Genomic DNA, 17004 nt, shown 5'->3' with positions numbered 1-17004 from the left:
GATGGGTACCTCCAGGGGAGGTCAAGTTGGATCATTCACCACACACTTCTAGTTGAAGGTGTCTTTAAATGTAGCAAGATTCAGCATTGTCTTTTGCACTGAATGGTTGAATGTGGAGGTGAAAAGGCCTGGATTACAGTTTAAACAGCACATGTGTTGAGATGGGGCTGAGACCAGCAGTTTTATGATCACCACTACATAACACGATCCCTTGGCCAAAGGAATGAAAATGTTAATAATGCCAGTGAGAACAACCAGGATTGGGAAGACGAAGAATGTTGCTGGGATCAGAGACAATGACCGTTGAGGAAGTAATTGAACAGATTGACAGCTGCAGGAGTATTGTGATGAATGCAGGGACAGTTGAGAACTTTAAATTACAACTGGGGAGAATTATTCTAGAGTGAACATAAGGGTGGATGTTACAAACAGGAATAAGATTGCAGGTGGGATTCAAGTAAGCGATCAGAAATGGCCTCGTTTGTGACCAAGAAGCGAAAAGGCCGTGAGATGGCAAGGTCAAGGGGGTGGCTGTGAATATGGGTTGGAGAGTGAGATTAAAGTAAGATGGAAATATAGTGAAATCAGGACAAAGGGAAAAATTGAGTTAAGATGAAGACTGAAATCTAGGATGAGGAGTCACTCAATGCAGAGGGTGAGGGAGGAGTGAAGATCTCTCTCAGAAATATGGTACGAGGAAAGGCCCATGGTAGAAAATGAAGATAAGAGAAGAAGAGGTCGAACATGAAAAATTGTTTGAAGGAAGAAAAAGTGCCAGAGGATTAGACATGATTTGGTGATAAGATCCATGCAGCAATTAAGACTGTTTCGAATGCACAGGTAGTGGAAAGTTATAGCTAGGTGAGAGGGATTCAACGTGGGACAAGGTGTCATCACCTGTGAGTCAAGTTTCCACGAGAGCCATGATGTCAAAGCAATCATCTCCAATTAGACCACAGGTGCTCAGAGGTTTATAGATGAGTGAACAGATATTTGAGGGAAATATAGAGGAAGCGATGATTGTTAGCCCACTAGAAGAGCCCAAGGGGGCTGAAGTGAAGGGTGGGGTGGCAGACAGTAAGGGGATTAGTGAGATTAGCCCCAGTGGCCATGCTGGGGGGATGTGTTTGTGTTAATGTCAATGAGAGGTAAAGATGTAGCAAACTGTTCTTCTGTTCCAAAGGAGGGAACAATAGGTGCCTCGTGAGAATGTGACACAGGCACTGAGGTTAGCTGTCAATTTATCTAAGGGGGAATTCAATCCACTGATGGTCATAAGAGTAGGAAGGCAAAGGAACAGTGAATGGTTGAGGTAGGCATTGAATGGACAACACACCCAAGAGGAGAGTAAAGGCAGCATGCCTGGGTAGCAAGGAGAGATCTGGGGAGAAAAGGGGTGACAGTAAAAGAAATGGAGATACATGTTGTGTGTCCAAGTTTGGAGATGTATCCAAAATGCACACAGAATTACACAAAAGGAGTTCCAGTTACATAGCTAAAGCCATTTCCTGGTTGTAAACCCAAGGGTGGAGACCATACAATATGAGAGGGTCCAAAGTAGAAGTCACAGATCCTCTGGTGGGTGATGTTGACAGAGACAGGATATGGTGAGTTTAGAGCATAGACGAACCAAGGTCTGGATTCTAAGACAGTTGTGGAAAGTAAGCATGTCCAAATGTTTGAGGAGCAGAATATTCATGGGTATGCTGCGGGACATTGTTGTGGAAAATGAAGAATCAAGGAGGCATAGCAATTCCACTATAAGCCATTATAAGTTGGTTCAGGGGTCAACTTGAATTCTTCTCAGTGTATTTTAGCAGATCCAGGAGATCTGCTGAAGATCACATAGCAAGGAGCCAAAATAGTAAGTGAAGTCCAGGGGCACAGTGTAGGGAGCTAAGGAATATGCAGGCTACAAAGAAGTACTAAGAGCTAAGGGAGGCAGTCTCCGTCAACCTAGCAAAGTGTAATGAAGGAATTCTGAAGGATGACTGGAATCAGTGTTGAGGTGCACCAACTGGAAAGCAGAGAAGGCAATTTGGAACAAAATGGGAAATAGATCAATGCAGGATGAAAATTCCTCATAAGAAGAAAGCAGACAATGTAGAGCTAGAACAGAAGAGATGTGAAACAATGCGGCAGAGTTTGCATACAAAGTGACCACAACATTGGATGTCACTAAGGGTCCAGGAGTCAACACAGAAATGGACTTTGGTCCAGGAGAAAACTGATTCAACTCCAGGATTCAAAGTAGCAAAGCTGAAATACTGCAGTATATTGAAGTATAGTTGGAGGATCGGTAGGGAATAGGCACTGTACAATGAAGCAAGTTAACTGAAAACTTGAAGTCTGCTGTACTAAGTCACTTCCATGTCTGCAGAATAGCATAATCCTGATCAGAGGAATCCACGAAAAGAGAAGTCAAATTTAAGTCGAGTTCCAGCTCTTTAAAAGAGTGCAATAAAAGCACAGTACAAATAGTTTTCAAGGATAGGCAATCTGCACATGTAAATTAACTTGAATTTGCAGTTGAAGTTCGGGCCAGGAGTTCTTCAGCAAAGATGATTTGGGGGTGGGGGGTGTTGGAGGTGGACGAGAGGTGGCAATGGAGGTCTGGATTGAGCTGCAAACAAGAGGAGCTTAATTAAGGAGCTGCTAGCACAAGAGCCATCTTAACACTAATAGGTTCCAGAGACAGAAATGGGGTGGATGACCGGGTAAACTGTTTTAGTTGTGTGGGTGGAAAGATAAAACATTATTTGGTGGTGGTGGTGGGAGGGGGCAGAATTACCTTGCTAGATTTTAAAATAGTACCATACCATATATTCGAACAGGCAAACATGGCCTTGGTTGTGTTTTATTAGAAACTCTAACTGTGCTGAGAATTAATATTGGGATTGTGCATATGCAATATTCTAACTCAGAACAGTAAATAAGAAAAGCATATTAAATACACAGGAGCTTCATTCTTTGTATATGTATCCTCTGTGCAGAGGAGAAGCTTACTAAGTTCAAAAAAAATGCACACTGACCACGTAGACCATAGTATCACAGTTTCCTAGTAAGTCCCAGGGTCTATACTACCGTGATAGTTTGCTTAGACATGAAACAAAAATGAAACTAATCACTTAAAGCTAATCCTGCCCTGTGCCCCTCCCCCCACCCCAAACACAGAAAAACCTTGCAAGGCCTAATAGGTGAACAGTAGTGCTGAAGATGAGTATCATTCTGAAAATGAAGACAAGCCTGAAAGGCAGAGAATGTTGTTTCTCAATTCTACATATCATAAGAGTACACCAAAGTTGTACACATTTAGAGCATATGCTACCTTAGGAGCTATAGTATCATCTGTCAGCACTCATTTGCAAAGATGCTGTTGTATGGGGAGATTAATATACGATATGTACAGTAAATACCTGAGGACCGCACCTTGTGACAATCTGGCATATGCTATCAAAATGAATCCAAGTGAGAACTTCTGCAGCAAAATGACTTCTAACTTGTTCCCCAGGCAGCTTCTCTACATGACAACAGCAATGGAGGATCCAAGTGTCCACTTTACTGATAAACTTGCCCTGAAATTGGACATGGAAGTTTCCAATGCTATTACCTTAAGGCGATAGCTGCTAAAAAAAACTGCAGCTTTCTAATTCCCTCAAGCATGCTGCTTAATCTGTGACAGTTAAGCCACATATCAGCATTCAGTTCAGTTTTGATCACCAAGACTTAAATGAAACAGTAAAGCATGGGAGGGGTGCAGAGAAAAGCCATGACATTCTTTCGCCTTGAAAACTGAGAGTATCTAAGTGTAAAAGATAGGGTTAATTTGAAGCACTTCCAACATGTAGCAGGATGCTAGAACAAGGTGGTACAGGTCAATAAAACTGGCGATAAACTTTAGGATTAATGTAAAAAAGAGCTAAAAGGGAAATGATCAAAACTTTAGATAGTCTTCCATTTTGACTCATTCATTGGAGAGTTACTTGGCATTTACGAGAGGAGGAGTAGATGAGCAGATGTAAACTTTACTTCATTTCAGATGGATGCTGAAATGGGCCATAATTCTCTTATGACCAGACCTGAAGTTCAGCCACTGATTTACATAAGAGTGCGACACAGAGTTTGAATGGATAATTTACATTTGATCTCTTTTATAGTTAGATGTTAATAACTTACATATTTTTGTGGTCAAGATTCTTTGGGATACAACCAAAAGGAATCCCATGAAAAACACTTGTTGTGCTGTGAGGTCTAAAGGTCCCAGGATAAGAATTTTGGAACCAAGTATACAGAGGTTTAGGAGGACTTGTGCATTTGGAACTTTAATAATGTAACTCCTGGAACCTACCTTCTTCCATCCCTTTAGGTGTTCTGTTCCTAACTTTCTTGCAGGAGGTAGGATGTCACTAGTTATCAGGAAAGGTCTTTTAGCCAGGAATTAAGTCACAAAGTCAAACTTGCAAATAGATGCACATATAATCTTGTTCCTGCACTGTAAAATCTGCCACACAATAAAACAAGTTAATTTTATTGTGTCAGTCATCTGGAAGATCAGAATTTTCTTAAGAATTTTCATTTCATAAATGAGGTCATTGATCTCAAGAGATGGATGAATTAAATTGGACAGCCTGGATGAACTTTAACAAAAATACCTGGAAAAACTCAGCAGGTCTGGCAGCATCTGCTGAGAGGAACACAGTTAACGTTTCGAGTCATGACCCTTCAACAGAACTAGGTAAAAATAGAAGGGAGGTGAAATATAAGCTTTTATCTGGATGAACTATAACTTGGTAGACAGTTCCACAACTGAGTGCAATAATATTGCATCAAGATCAGTCCCTATATTCTATGAACACAAATATAATCTGCATTCAGGGCGCATTTATATTTCAACTGTGGTGATGTAAAGCGTCTTCACCACCACTGGAGTAATGCAGCCTGCATTTGGTGTCAGGGATGACCTGATACCAGGACAGAACAGAATAAGTTGCTGGGGAGGAAAGTAACTCACTTCACCCACTTCCATTCGGAGACAACATCTTCTTTCAAATGTGATATGTACTCTACAACTTAGTAGTACAAAACCAAAACCACTTCAAACTGACAACCTTGTAGTGTGAAAAGAAACGTAAAAGTAAAACAAACCTAATGGGTTCTCCAGGATTATTTTAAGGTCATTTGAGTAATGTATAAAAATAAACCTGGCTCAAGTATTAACAAAGAGCTTGTGGATGAAATAACGTGCCATTTAAAAACTGACTTTCTACAACAACTTTGACATTGGAAAATTTCCCAATCGACTTTTATATAAAAAAAGGGGTCAGAAATGAAGGGAGGTGATTAAAGATGCATTTGAAAGGTAGGTTTTGAGATGGCTTTAAAAGGAAGGAGGCTCCAGAGCATTGAGGCATAAAGACCGAATGCTTGACCGCCAAGAGAGGTCAGAGCTCTAGGGGAAGGGATGGGAGCTGAGAAACAGGACTAGAGAAATCTGTAGAAAGTGGAGCAAGGACATGAGGAAGGGGAGGTCAGAAGCCAGTAAAACAGTGATGAAAGATTCTACGTGAGTAGGAGTTAGCACAGGATAAATAGAATGCAAGTGGTAGAATTCAAGGTGAATTGAAGTTTATCTTGTGTTTGAATTTGGAAGGCTGGCAAGTAGAGTGTTAGATTAAAAGCAAAAAACTGTGGATGCTGGAAATCCAAAACAAAAACACCTGGAAAAACTTAGCAGATCTGACAGCATCTGTGGAGAAGAACACAGTTAATGTTTCGAGTCCGTATGTCTCTTCAACAGAACTAAGGAAAAATAGAAAAGAGGTGAAATATAAGCTGGTTTAAGGCGGGGGGATGGGACAGCTGGAGCTGGGTAGAAGGCCAGCGATAGGTGGAGATAACCAAAATATGTCATAAACAAAAGGACAAAGAGGTGTTGAAGGCGGTGATATTATCTAAGGAATGTGATAATAGGTGACATTAAGGGTAGAAAGCAGGACGAGCAAGGTACAGAAAGCCCTAGTGGGGGTGGGGTGGGGGGAAGGGATCGAAATAGTCTAAAAGGTAGAGATAAAACAACGGATGGAAATACATTTAAAAATAATGGAAATAGGTGGGAAAAGAAAAATCTATATAAATTATTGGAAATAAAAAGGGGAGGGGATCGGAAAGGGGGTGGGGATGGAGGAGAGAGTTCATGATCTAAAATTGTTGAACTCAACATTCAGTCTGGAAGGCTGTAAAGTGATTAGTTGAGCTTGGAGCTGGATGAGGGATTTGGTCATGATAGATTATGGAAGGGATGGGTTAGGCAATACAATACATTTGACCTTGATTACAACTGGATAGAGTCATAGAGCTCTACAGCACAGAAAAAGGCCCTTTGGCCCACCAAGTCTGCGCCGGTCAAACAAGTACCTAACTATTCTAATCCCATTATCCAGCACTAGGCTCAAAGCCTTGTATGCCATGGCATCGCAAGTGCACATCCAAATACTTCTTAAATGTTGAGGGTATCTGCCTCTTCCACACTTTCAGGCAGCGAGTTCCAGATTCCTCCCATCCTCTGAGTGAAAAAATTCTTCCTCACATCCCCTCTAAACCTCCTGCCCCTTACCTTAAATCTCTGCCCGCTGGTTATTGATCCCTCCACTAAGGGGAGAAAGTTCCTTCCTGTCTACCCTATCTATGCCCCTCATAATTTTATACACCTCAATCATGTACCCCCTCAATCTCCTCTGCCCCAAGGAAAATAACCCAAGTCTATCCAATCTCTCCTCATAACCAAAACTCTCCAGCCCAGGCAACATCCTGGTAAATCTCCTCTGCACTCTCTCTCGTGCAATCACATCCTTCTAATAAAGTGGATTCCAGAACTGCACGCAATACTCTAGCTGTGGCTTAACCAGTGTTTTATACAGTTCCATCATAACCTCTCGGCTCTTATATTCTATGCCTCGACTAATAAAGGGAAGTATCCCATGTCTTCTTAACCACCTTATCTACCTGTTACGCTACCTTAAGGGACTGGTGGACAGGCACACCAAGGTCCCCCTGATCCTTAGTACTACCCAGGGTCCTACCATTCAGCGTGTATTCCTGTGCCTTGTTTGTCCTGCCCAAGCGCATCACCTCACATTTATCTGGATTAAATTCCATTTGCCACTGATCAGCCCATCTGACCAGCCTGTCTATAACCTCCTGTAATCTAAGGCTATCCTCCTCACTATTTACCACCTCCACCAATTTTTGTGTTATCCGCGAACTTACTGATCAACCCTCCTACATTCAAGTCTAAATCATTTATAAATACCACAAACAGCAAGGGACCCAACACCAATTCCTGTGGAACCTCACTGGACACAGACACCCAGTCACAAAAACACCCCTTGATCATCAGCCTCTGCTTCCTGCCACTCAGCCAATTCTGATCCTAATTGTCTTGGATCCCATGGGCTCTTACCTTCATTATCAGTCTCCCATGTGGGACCTTATCAAAAGCCTTGCTGAAGTCCAAGTAGACTACGTCAAATGCATTGCTCTCATCTACACACCTGGTGACCTCTTCGAAAAATTCAATCAAATTGGTCAGACATGACCTCCCATTAACAGAACCAGGCTGACTGTCCTTGATTAGTCCTTGCCTCTCCAAGTGTAGATTAATTCTGTACCTCAGAATTGCTTTCAATAGTTTCCCCACCACTGAGGTTAGACTGACAGGCCTGTAGTTCCCTGGTTTATCCCTTCCTCCCTTATTGAATAACGGTACCACATTGGCTGTCCTCCTGGCACCTCTCCTGTGGCCAGAGAGATATTGAAAATCATTGCCAATGCCCCTGCTATCTCCTCCCTTGCCTCACTCAACAACCTGGGATACATTTCATCCGGGCCTGGAAATTTATCTACTTTTAAGCCTGCCAGACCACTTGGAACCTCCTCCCTTTAATTATATCACAATCCTTCTGCCTGATTTCTATACCCACATCGTCCCTCTCACTTGTGAGCACCAACACAAAGTAATCATTTAGAACCCTCCCTACGTCTTCCGGCTCCACACATACATCACCACTATGGTCCTTAATGGGCCCTGCTCTTTCCCTGGTTATCCTCTTACTCTTAATGTACTTGTAAAATAACTTTGGATTTTCCTTTATTTTACCTGCCAATGTTTTTTATGCCCCATTTTCGCTCTCCTAATTTCCTTTTTAAGATTCCCCCGACACATTCTATACTTCCCTAGGGCTTCTGCAGTTTTGAGTCCTCGGTATCTGCCATAAGCCTCCCTTTTTCTCTTTACCCAATCCTGTATATCCCTCGACATCCAGGGTTCCCTGGATTTGTGGGTCCCACCCTTTGTCTTTACTGGAACATGTTGGCCCTGTAATCTCCCTATTTCTTTCTTGAATGAGTCCCATTGCTCTGACGCAGATTTACCTAAAAGTAGCTGCGCCCAGTCCACTCTGGCCAAATCATATCTGATCTTCCCCCAATTTAGAACTCTGATTTCTGGCCCATCCTTGTCCTTTTCCACAACAACCTTGAATCTAACAGAGTTATGATCACTATCTGCTAAATGCTCCCCCACTGATACCCCTAATCACTTGCCCGGCTTCATTCCCTAAAATTAAGTCAGAGCTGCCCCCTTTCTTGTAGGACTTTCTATATATTGGCTTAAAAAGCTCTCCTGGATGCATTTTAAGAATTCTGCTCCCTCTAAACCTATCACATTATCACTAACCCAGTTAATGCTGGGGAAGTTGAAATCCCCTACTTTTACTACCCTATTATTTTTACACTTCTCTGAAATTTGCCTATATATCTGCTCTTCTATTTCTCTCTGGCTGTTTGGGGACCTATAGTACACTCCCAGCAATGTGATTGCTCTTTTTTTGTTTTTCAGTTCTACCCATATGGCTTCACTTGAGGAGCCTTCTAAGATGTCATCCCTCCTTACTGCTGTAATTGATTCCTTGATCAATATTGCGATACCCCCTCCTCCTCTTTTACCTCCTTCCCCGTCTCGCCTTAAGACCCTATATTCTGGAATATTGAGCTGCCAATCCTGCCCCTCTCTAAACCATGTCTTTGTGACAGCAATTACACCATACTTCCATGTGTTAATTTGTGCCCTCAACTCATCTGCCTTATTCGTCAGACTCCCTGCATTGAACTAAATACCATCCAACCTTGCCAAACTCCTTTGTGCCTTAACTGGCCTACAATTTCTATGCCTTCCAGACTCACTTGCTCTCTCTTCTAATTTTGGCTGTGCATCTCCCCCTACTGAACCTCCTCTCAGGATCCCATCCCCCTGCCAAGTTAGTTTAAACTCTCCCCAACAGCACTAGCAAACCTCCCTGCAAGGATGTTGGTCCCATTCCGGTTCAGGTGCAACCCATCTGCCTTGTACAGGTCACACCGCCCCCAGTGTCTCAGTGTCCCAAAAATCTAAAGCTCTCCCTCCTGCACCATCTCTCCAGCCATGCAATCATCTGGACTAACCTCCTATCTCTATACACGCTAGCGCGTGGCACCAGAAGTAATCCAGAGATTACTACCTTTGAGGTCCTGTTTTCTAAATCTGCATCCTAGCTCCCTAAATTCTGCTTGCGGGACCTCATCCCTCTTTTTACCTATGCCTTTGGTACCAATATGTACCGCTATCTCTGCCTGTTTGCCCTCCCCCTTTAGAATGCCCTGCAGCCATTCAGTGACATCCTTGACCCTGGCACCAGGGAGGCAACATTCCATCCTGGAGTCACATCCACGGCCGCAGAAATGCCTGTCTGTTCCCCTTACTGTCGAGTCTCCTACCACTATTGCTCTTCCCCTCTTTCCTCCCCCTTCCCGTGCAGCTGAGCCACTCACAGTGCCATGAGTGTGGCTGCACTCCCCAGAGGAACCATCACTTTCACCGTTTTCCAATGCAGAAAAAGAGTTCTCAAGCGAGATGCACTCTGGGGATTTTCTGACTACAGGGGAGGTATGAAGCTGAGTTCAGGGATCAGGACGCTTTACTTACACAAAGTAACACAAAGTCCAGCTTGACTGAGTACTGCTGTGACAGGGTACTTAAGAAATTTAGTTGTGTGAGGAAATTCAGGTGCCACGAGGGAAGTGTTGTTCTGGTCTGTCTCAGAATAAAGAGTGGTCCGATAGAGGGAGCATTGGAGAGCAAGATCTGAGCCCTTCAGTCCAGAGGCATTAATTGGGTAAGTAGGTAGGTTTTTGGTTAATGAGTTTTTATTTGTTTTTCTCTAGAGTAGTTGTTTAAACTGTGATCAGAAAGTCTAAGTACTGTATTAAGTTTTTAGCTTAGCTAGTTAAACTACTTGACATAACTACAAATAATTGTTGAATAAAGGCTTTCATGAACTAAAAAAAAGGCTAGTCTCAGAAATGGCAGAGCAGGTTATGTGTCTGAACCGTTGAAGTTTGTGGACGATGAGACCAACCTGAGCAAACACATCTGTAGGAGAAGTTGCTGTTTCAAATCTCCCTGTCTCAGATTCCCTAAGTAGAAGTGAGAGAGAGAGATTTGGACGTGAAAGGAGAGGGTGGAGTTTCTGGACAGGTTTATACAGAATATAGTTACACCCCAGGGAAAAATAAACGTTCAGGAAAGGGAGGTCATGACTGCTGGGAACTGGGATGCAGGGATTTAAGGTTAAGGAGAAGGTCTCACATAAACTAGTCCTGTCCAAAAGGTACAATGGTCCTGTTACCTGTAAGAAGGAGAAAGACTGCAGGGCAGACAACCACAATACAGACCAATGCACTGTGGCTCAGAAGGCTGCCCAGGAGCACAGGGTAGGAGAACAAAATAGAAATGTGGTAGTAATAGGGGACTCCATAATTAAAGGAACCCACATCCTTTGCAGCCAAGAATCCCCAAGGCATGCTGCCTACCCTGTACCAGGGCGAAGGATATCTCACGGCAGGAACTTAAAGGGCAAATCTAGCTGCTGTGGTCCATGTTGGAACAAACAACATATGTAGGAACAGGGAGGAGGTCCTACTGAAAGATCAGGAATACAGCTCTAATTTAAAAAACAGGACATTAAAGGTAATAATTTTTAGATTATTGCCCAAGCCACATGCAAATTTGCATAGCAGCAGACAGATCAGGAGAATTAACAGCTAATGGACTGGGGTAGGAAACATGAGTTCCTTTCCATGGGGCACTGACACCAATTCTGGGACAGGAAGGAGCTGCTCCAATGGGACGAGTTCCATCTGAACTGGGACAGGACCTGTGTCCTAGTAGAAAGGGTGAATAGAAAAGTGACAAAGGTTTTAAACTAGTAAGAGGGAGGAGAGATCTACAAGAAACATAAGCAGCCTAAACAGAAACAAAATGGGATAGGAGAACTTAGGACAGCATGAAGTAAGGGAGGAAATTGATGGCAAGGGAATAAAGAAAGTTAAAGAAGAGGATTTAAAAAGTTAAACACAAAAATCACAGACAGATAAACATGAGGTGGCGTATTTTGTTAGGAAGATTAAGGAGGTCACTCATTTCTTGGAAAGTGAAAATCTAGATGGGAAAAGAGGGACAAAGTGATCTGAGTACAAAAGCATCAATCACTAAAAGTTGCACCAGAGGTTAGCAAGTTCATTTATAAAAACCAAACTTGGCTTTATTTCCAGAAAAAAACTGCAGGGAATTTGTGCTAAACCTGTTCCGAACTTTAGTTAGACCACAATTACAGTACTACATGCTGTTCTGATCACCATTAAAATTAAAAGGATATAGAGGCACTGCAGGGGGTGCCAGAAAGATTGACAAGGATGATACCAGAAATGCATGGGTATACATACTAGAATAGAACTAACTGGCTGGCTCTCTTTTCTCTTGTTAAAAAAAAGGCAGCCATTGGGTCACCATTAATTTTAAAATTAGGAAAGATTTTGATAGAATGGATAGAGAGGGAGAATGTTTCCTCCTGTGAGCAACAGCCTAAGTAAAAGCCATCAATATGAGACAACCATCAAGAAATCCAGTCAGGATTCAGAAGAAACTTTTTCACCCGAAGTTTGGTAAGAATGTCGATCCAACTACCACAGGGAGTGACCAATTGAAGCGAATTGTATAGATGCATTTAAGGAGATGCCAGACAAATATTTGAGGGAGAAGGGGTGGTTATCATGGTAGATTTTGATGAGAAAAAATGGGAGGAGCCTCAACACCAGCATGGATTGGTTGGGCTGAATAGCCTCTTTCTGTGCCACATATTCTGTGTTCAATTTCAGCGAGCAATCAGGAAGCAAGATGGAAACAAAGATTAAGACAAAGTTTCTGGTCATGCCTCAGTTTAATGTCCCATACAAAGTTCAGCACCTATGACAATGCACTGAACTGTTAACTTAGATTGTGTGAAGTGGAGCTTGGCCCTATAAACCCTGACTTTGAGGCATGAGTCAAGGCTGAAAGGTGAGTGGTATATAGAGGTCAATTTCTTCACAGACACTAGAACCTATTTAAATACTAAAGGTAAAAACAACTTCACTCATTTTGCATTTTGCTGGACTCAGATACAGTGATAAAATTGCTTCTTGGTTCCTGATATCCACAAGGAACTGGAACAAAAAGATTGCCTCTAAAACTTGACCTCCCAGATGTGATAAGACAACTTAGTTTCAAGTTTATTCAGAGGAAATACTGTTTTTCAGTTTCAAATTCCTGTCAACATCAAACAGCTTGGCAGAAAATTACATCGTCATGCTGCTGCATGTTTACTATGTGCACAAGTACCACAACAAGGCACAATACTGAAAACCACATGACTTTCACTTTCATTTTTCAATCAAATGCATTTTAATCACCAAAGACTGACTATCCTAATTTATCCTTCAGGGGAAGGTTTGCTCCTGTCATGGCTTCTTGGATTTCCCAGGATCAGAAGGCCGGGGGCAGGGGGGGTGTGGAAATCAGTAAAGGTAAATCTCCTCAGGAAAGGAAGCTTACTATCATAAAGCATTATTAGGCAACATTCAGCAAGCAGGACTGGGCCTCTCTCTCCTGTCAAAACCACTCAATTCTGTGATCATTCTGAAATGCAAAAACAACCCTGGCTTTTCTTCACCACTACAAAGTCTCCTTAAACCTCTCTCCTCCAAACGCAAGATAATAATGGGCATATTTTTTCACGAATATCAAGACCATCACTTCAACTGCTGCTCCTTCTCCACTCTCCTTCACCAAGTCATTTTTTGTCCAGACCCATCCAGCTCTTATCCCTGAAAGTGCAGCTTGTTGCAGTCTTCCTATTTCCCCTCCCCACTCTGATCTTGTGTGCAGACCCACCTTCTGCTCTCACAACTCCATCCCCATAAGCATTAACAACCAATGTCAATGCTAGCTGACATTGCAAAAGGCAATGACTCAATGACAATTGCAAAAGACTTTGCAAGTACTTTCAATTCCTTTCAAAACTGTCATCTACCCCTCCTCAAAATCCCAAGCCCTGTCACCTTTTATCCTTACAAACTGCCCCATCACCCACCCTCAATATTGTACTGTGTTGAACCAAACTGGTTACAATCTAGGCATCCAATTTAACTCTGCTCTGAGCTTCTGACCCATATTCTATGCATGTATCTAAGCTGCACCAAGTCCTACTCACCAGTCATCTATGTTCGCTCACTTACTTGGCTTCTGGTCCCCCAATGGCTCAAATTTAAAATTCTTATCCTCTTATTTAAATCCTATCAAAGCCTAAAACATGCGAGAGGTCCATGTTAAGAAGCCAGAGGTAAATTGACCATCTCCCACTTCCATTGCGGCACTGTTATTAGCCATGGCTTTAACTGAAAATCCCTCCTTAGCTCTCTCCATTTCATTCTCCTCTTAAGACTTCCTTGAAACTTTACTCTTTGATCAAGCTTTTCATCACCTCTCCTAAAATCAGCTTCTTCAGCTGGGTGTCGATTTTTGCCTGGCTACACTTCTGTGAAGTGTCTTGGGTGGATTTTCCTCATTAAATGCAATTTATTCTTGTATTGCCATTATCTGCTTCTAACACATCTTTCCCTCTCAGACACAGACAGTACTACTGTTCCAAATGGAAAAACTTTTTAGTTCTATGCACACAGCAAAATACTTTGAAATCTGTGAGTGGCTATGATGGAGTTTAGTCTCCTTTTGAGTACTGACAAATGAAATTAATTTTTTGTTTGTACATAACGCTGCCTCTACGTCTCAGTGATCGCCAATCCAGAGCTGTAGCAATCTTGCAGTCTCCAAACCACATTCATGGCATTGCAACATTCAGACCAGTAATAATGTTTATAGAAAGCACATAATGCACGATGACACACAATCTATTAAGTTGACCAACATTCAGCTACATTATCGGAAGTTGCATGAAGCACGACTTGAAAGCAGCTATATTTTTACTTTTTTTTTGTAATACTCAGCTTCAACTAAATTCCAAATATTTCTAGTTGTTAAAAAAGCAGCATTGCCAGTATACAACTTTTGTTTACTGTAGATCTGATTACTGGATCCTCTCTTGAATTACCCCAAGTCCAGCCTCCATTTGTTACATAGGGAGCTGTTCCCCACCCCCTGCCAATATCACACCATAGCACGCCTTCTCTCCCTACCTGTTTACACTGCTGTCTCGTTCTCCTCTCTTCTCCCCTACCTACGCCGCCTCTTCTATCACTGGAGTTGCTCCGTCGCATTGCTCGATGCCCTCAGACACGCCTTCAACCCGGCACTCCCTGCTTCTACCCCATATTCCTAACCGGCTCCACTTCGGTTGCTCTCCCACACCCTACATTTCTGTCCCCAGCCGCTCTGTTCGTTGGGTCGACAGTGTTCACGCCTTGGGTCCCCGGTCCTCCCCTTGTTTCCGGGAGTCCCTCATATCCCTGGTGCTCCCCAAATCTCCCAGGCCCCCAATGTTCCGCATATCCCACCCCCCCCGGTCTCTCTATGTCTCCAGGTGCTGCCCATTCCCCTCCCGATCCCTTCCTCCTCCGCCCCAGTGCTGTCCATGTCCTCTATGTTTCCCGGTGCTGTCCGTGCCCCCGGGAATCCTTATGTTTCCCGGTGCTGTCCGTGCCCCCAGATCTCCCGGTACTCCCCTCCCCCCCCCCCCTTTGCTGCCCGTGCCCCCGGGTCTCCCTATGTTTTCCGATGCTTCCCATGCCCCCCGAGTCTCCCGGTACTTACTGCCGTGCGCAGTCCTGCGCTCGCGCCGCCGCTCGCTCTCTGACGGTTGGATTCTGTTTGGAACACCGAGGCACACATGCGCACCGCGAGCCACAGCAACAATAAATCTGCGCGTGCGCGAGCTCTTTGCCAAACTGGCACCTGTCATTATGTGTGCGAGTTAATGCGTGCGCACGTGTGGACGGTGGTTGCGCGTCAGACAGCCGGCCGCATTCAGCTCAAACATGGATTGTCCAGGAGTTTCCAGGAATTAAAGATTCGTCTTCTCTCGGACTTTGGTGTGCATGAATCGTAGGACAAAATTGAACGCTTGTTTATCAGCTGTAAGAATAAGGGAGAAGGGAAGGAAATGTTGTTTGACTGACGGTCTGGAATCACTCAGTCGGGCAATGAAGAGTTTTAATCATTTCTAATTGGAATGGCAGGACAGTGCATCAGATGATGGGATGTGTGGCAGGCCAGTTGGAAGTAGGATGAAAGATCCTGCAATGTGCCCAGCCAGAGTTGAGAACTCCAGCTTCAAACATTGATTAGTTAACGAGACAACCAATCAATTCAAATGCACACATCCTTTATTTTAAAATATGGATAAAACAAAGTCTCAGCAGGCTGAAAGGGAATGCAGTTGAGACACACAGACCCAAGGACATTTCAGGTTGCATCCTTGGTTTGATCTGGCGATAGTTGACCATAGCTATGGCTTGCCTGGGAAAACTTGCTACAGTTCTCAATTTTTGATCTGGTAACCTTTGGTCGAAATGTATATGCATGAATGTCCGGATCAGGCTGGCTGTGACATCTCAGTCAGCTGATCCGCACTTATTATGAAGATGAGCATATGAACAACAGTCACTCGGGCAAAATACAAAAAGTCACCAGCACAAACTTAGCGCCTTCAGGAGAGAAAAAGAGGTGAGAACCATTCTTCCCCAAGATTTCATTACCTTGAAACACCTCCCACCATTTCCCCCGCTCGTACAAGGTTGAAAAGAAAGACATCCAAAGCTAGAGCTCTCTGGGCGTCTAAAAATATAGAGAATAACATGAAATAGTAAAAGGAGGCATATGGTAAATATTAGGTTCATAATTCAGTACAGAACCAGGCTGAATACAAGAAGTGGAGGAGAACTGAAAAAGGGAAATGAAAGGGGCAAGTAGAGTGCATGAAAGTAAATTAGCTGCTAACATAAAAGGTAACACAAAGTATTTTATGATCATAAATCATAACAGGATAGTTAAATGAAGGATGGGACAGATTAGGGTTCAAAATTGAGATCTTCCTGAGGATGAAGAGAGCATGGTTGAGGCAGTAAATCAGTAGTTTCCATCTGCCTTATGGCACAGAAACAGGCCATTCAGCCCAACCAGTCTATTCAGGCATTTATGCTCTACTCAAGCCTCCTCCCATCTTTCCTCATCTAAATCTACTAATTTAACCTTCTATTCCCTTCTCTCTCAGGCTTGTCTAGCTCCCCCTTAAATGCATCAACCACTCCCTGCGGTAGCGAGTTCCATATTCTTAGCACTGTTGGGGTAAAGAAGTCTCTTCTGAATTCCCTGTTTCTTGCTTACTAAATTATATCGATGGCCTCTAGTTGTGTCTTCCCACAAGAGGAAATATTCTCCCTGCACGCTATCAAAAACTTTTGTAATTTTGAAAATCTGTTTTAGGTCACCCCTCAGCAATCTTTCATCAAGTGTAAAGAGATCCAGCATGTCAATCCTTTCCTGATATGTATACCAAAAACGATTTGGTATCATTCTTGTAAGTCTTCTCTGCCCCCGACCACTGCCTCTGTATGTTTTCTAAAATTATGGAGACTGGA

The 17004-nt window shown here is 43.1% G+C and overlaps 1 protein-coding gene across 3 annotated transcripts in view; it reads right to left on the bottom strand.

Moving 5' to 3' along the window:
- LOC121277367 (tudor domain-containing protein 7-like) overlaps positions 1-15297 on the bottom strand; it is a 150207-nt gene extending 134910 nt beyond the window's left edge. Inside the window, exon 1 of one of the 3 annotated variants that reach the window (XM_041186749.1) lies at positions 15179-15297. The gene's annotated coding sequence lies outside the window, so the exon portion shown is untranslated. Of the gene's footprint in view, positions 1-4348; positions 4367-14604; positions 14683-15178 lie in introns of those variants that run through there. The other 2 variants (XM_041186750.1, XM_041186751.1) reach the window with 2 other exon arrangements.
- Positions 15298-17004: the final 1707 nt, after the last annotated feature.

The sequence above is a fragment of the Carcharodon carcharias genome, chromosome 4 (assembly GCF_017639515.1).
Source record: "Carcharodon carcharias isolate sCarCar2 chromosome 4, sCarCar2.pri, whole genome shotgun sequence".
NCBI lineage: Eukaryota > Metazoa > Chordata > Chondrichthyes > Lamniformes > Lamnidae > Carcharodon > Carcharodon carcharias.
The sequence above is the reverse complement of the archived record's forward strand: the minus strand, read 5'-3'. Positions and strand labels throughout refer to the sequence as shown.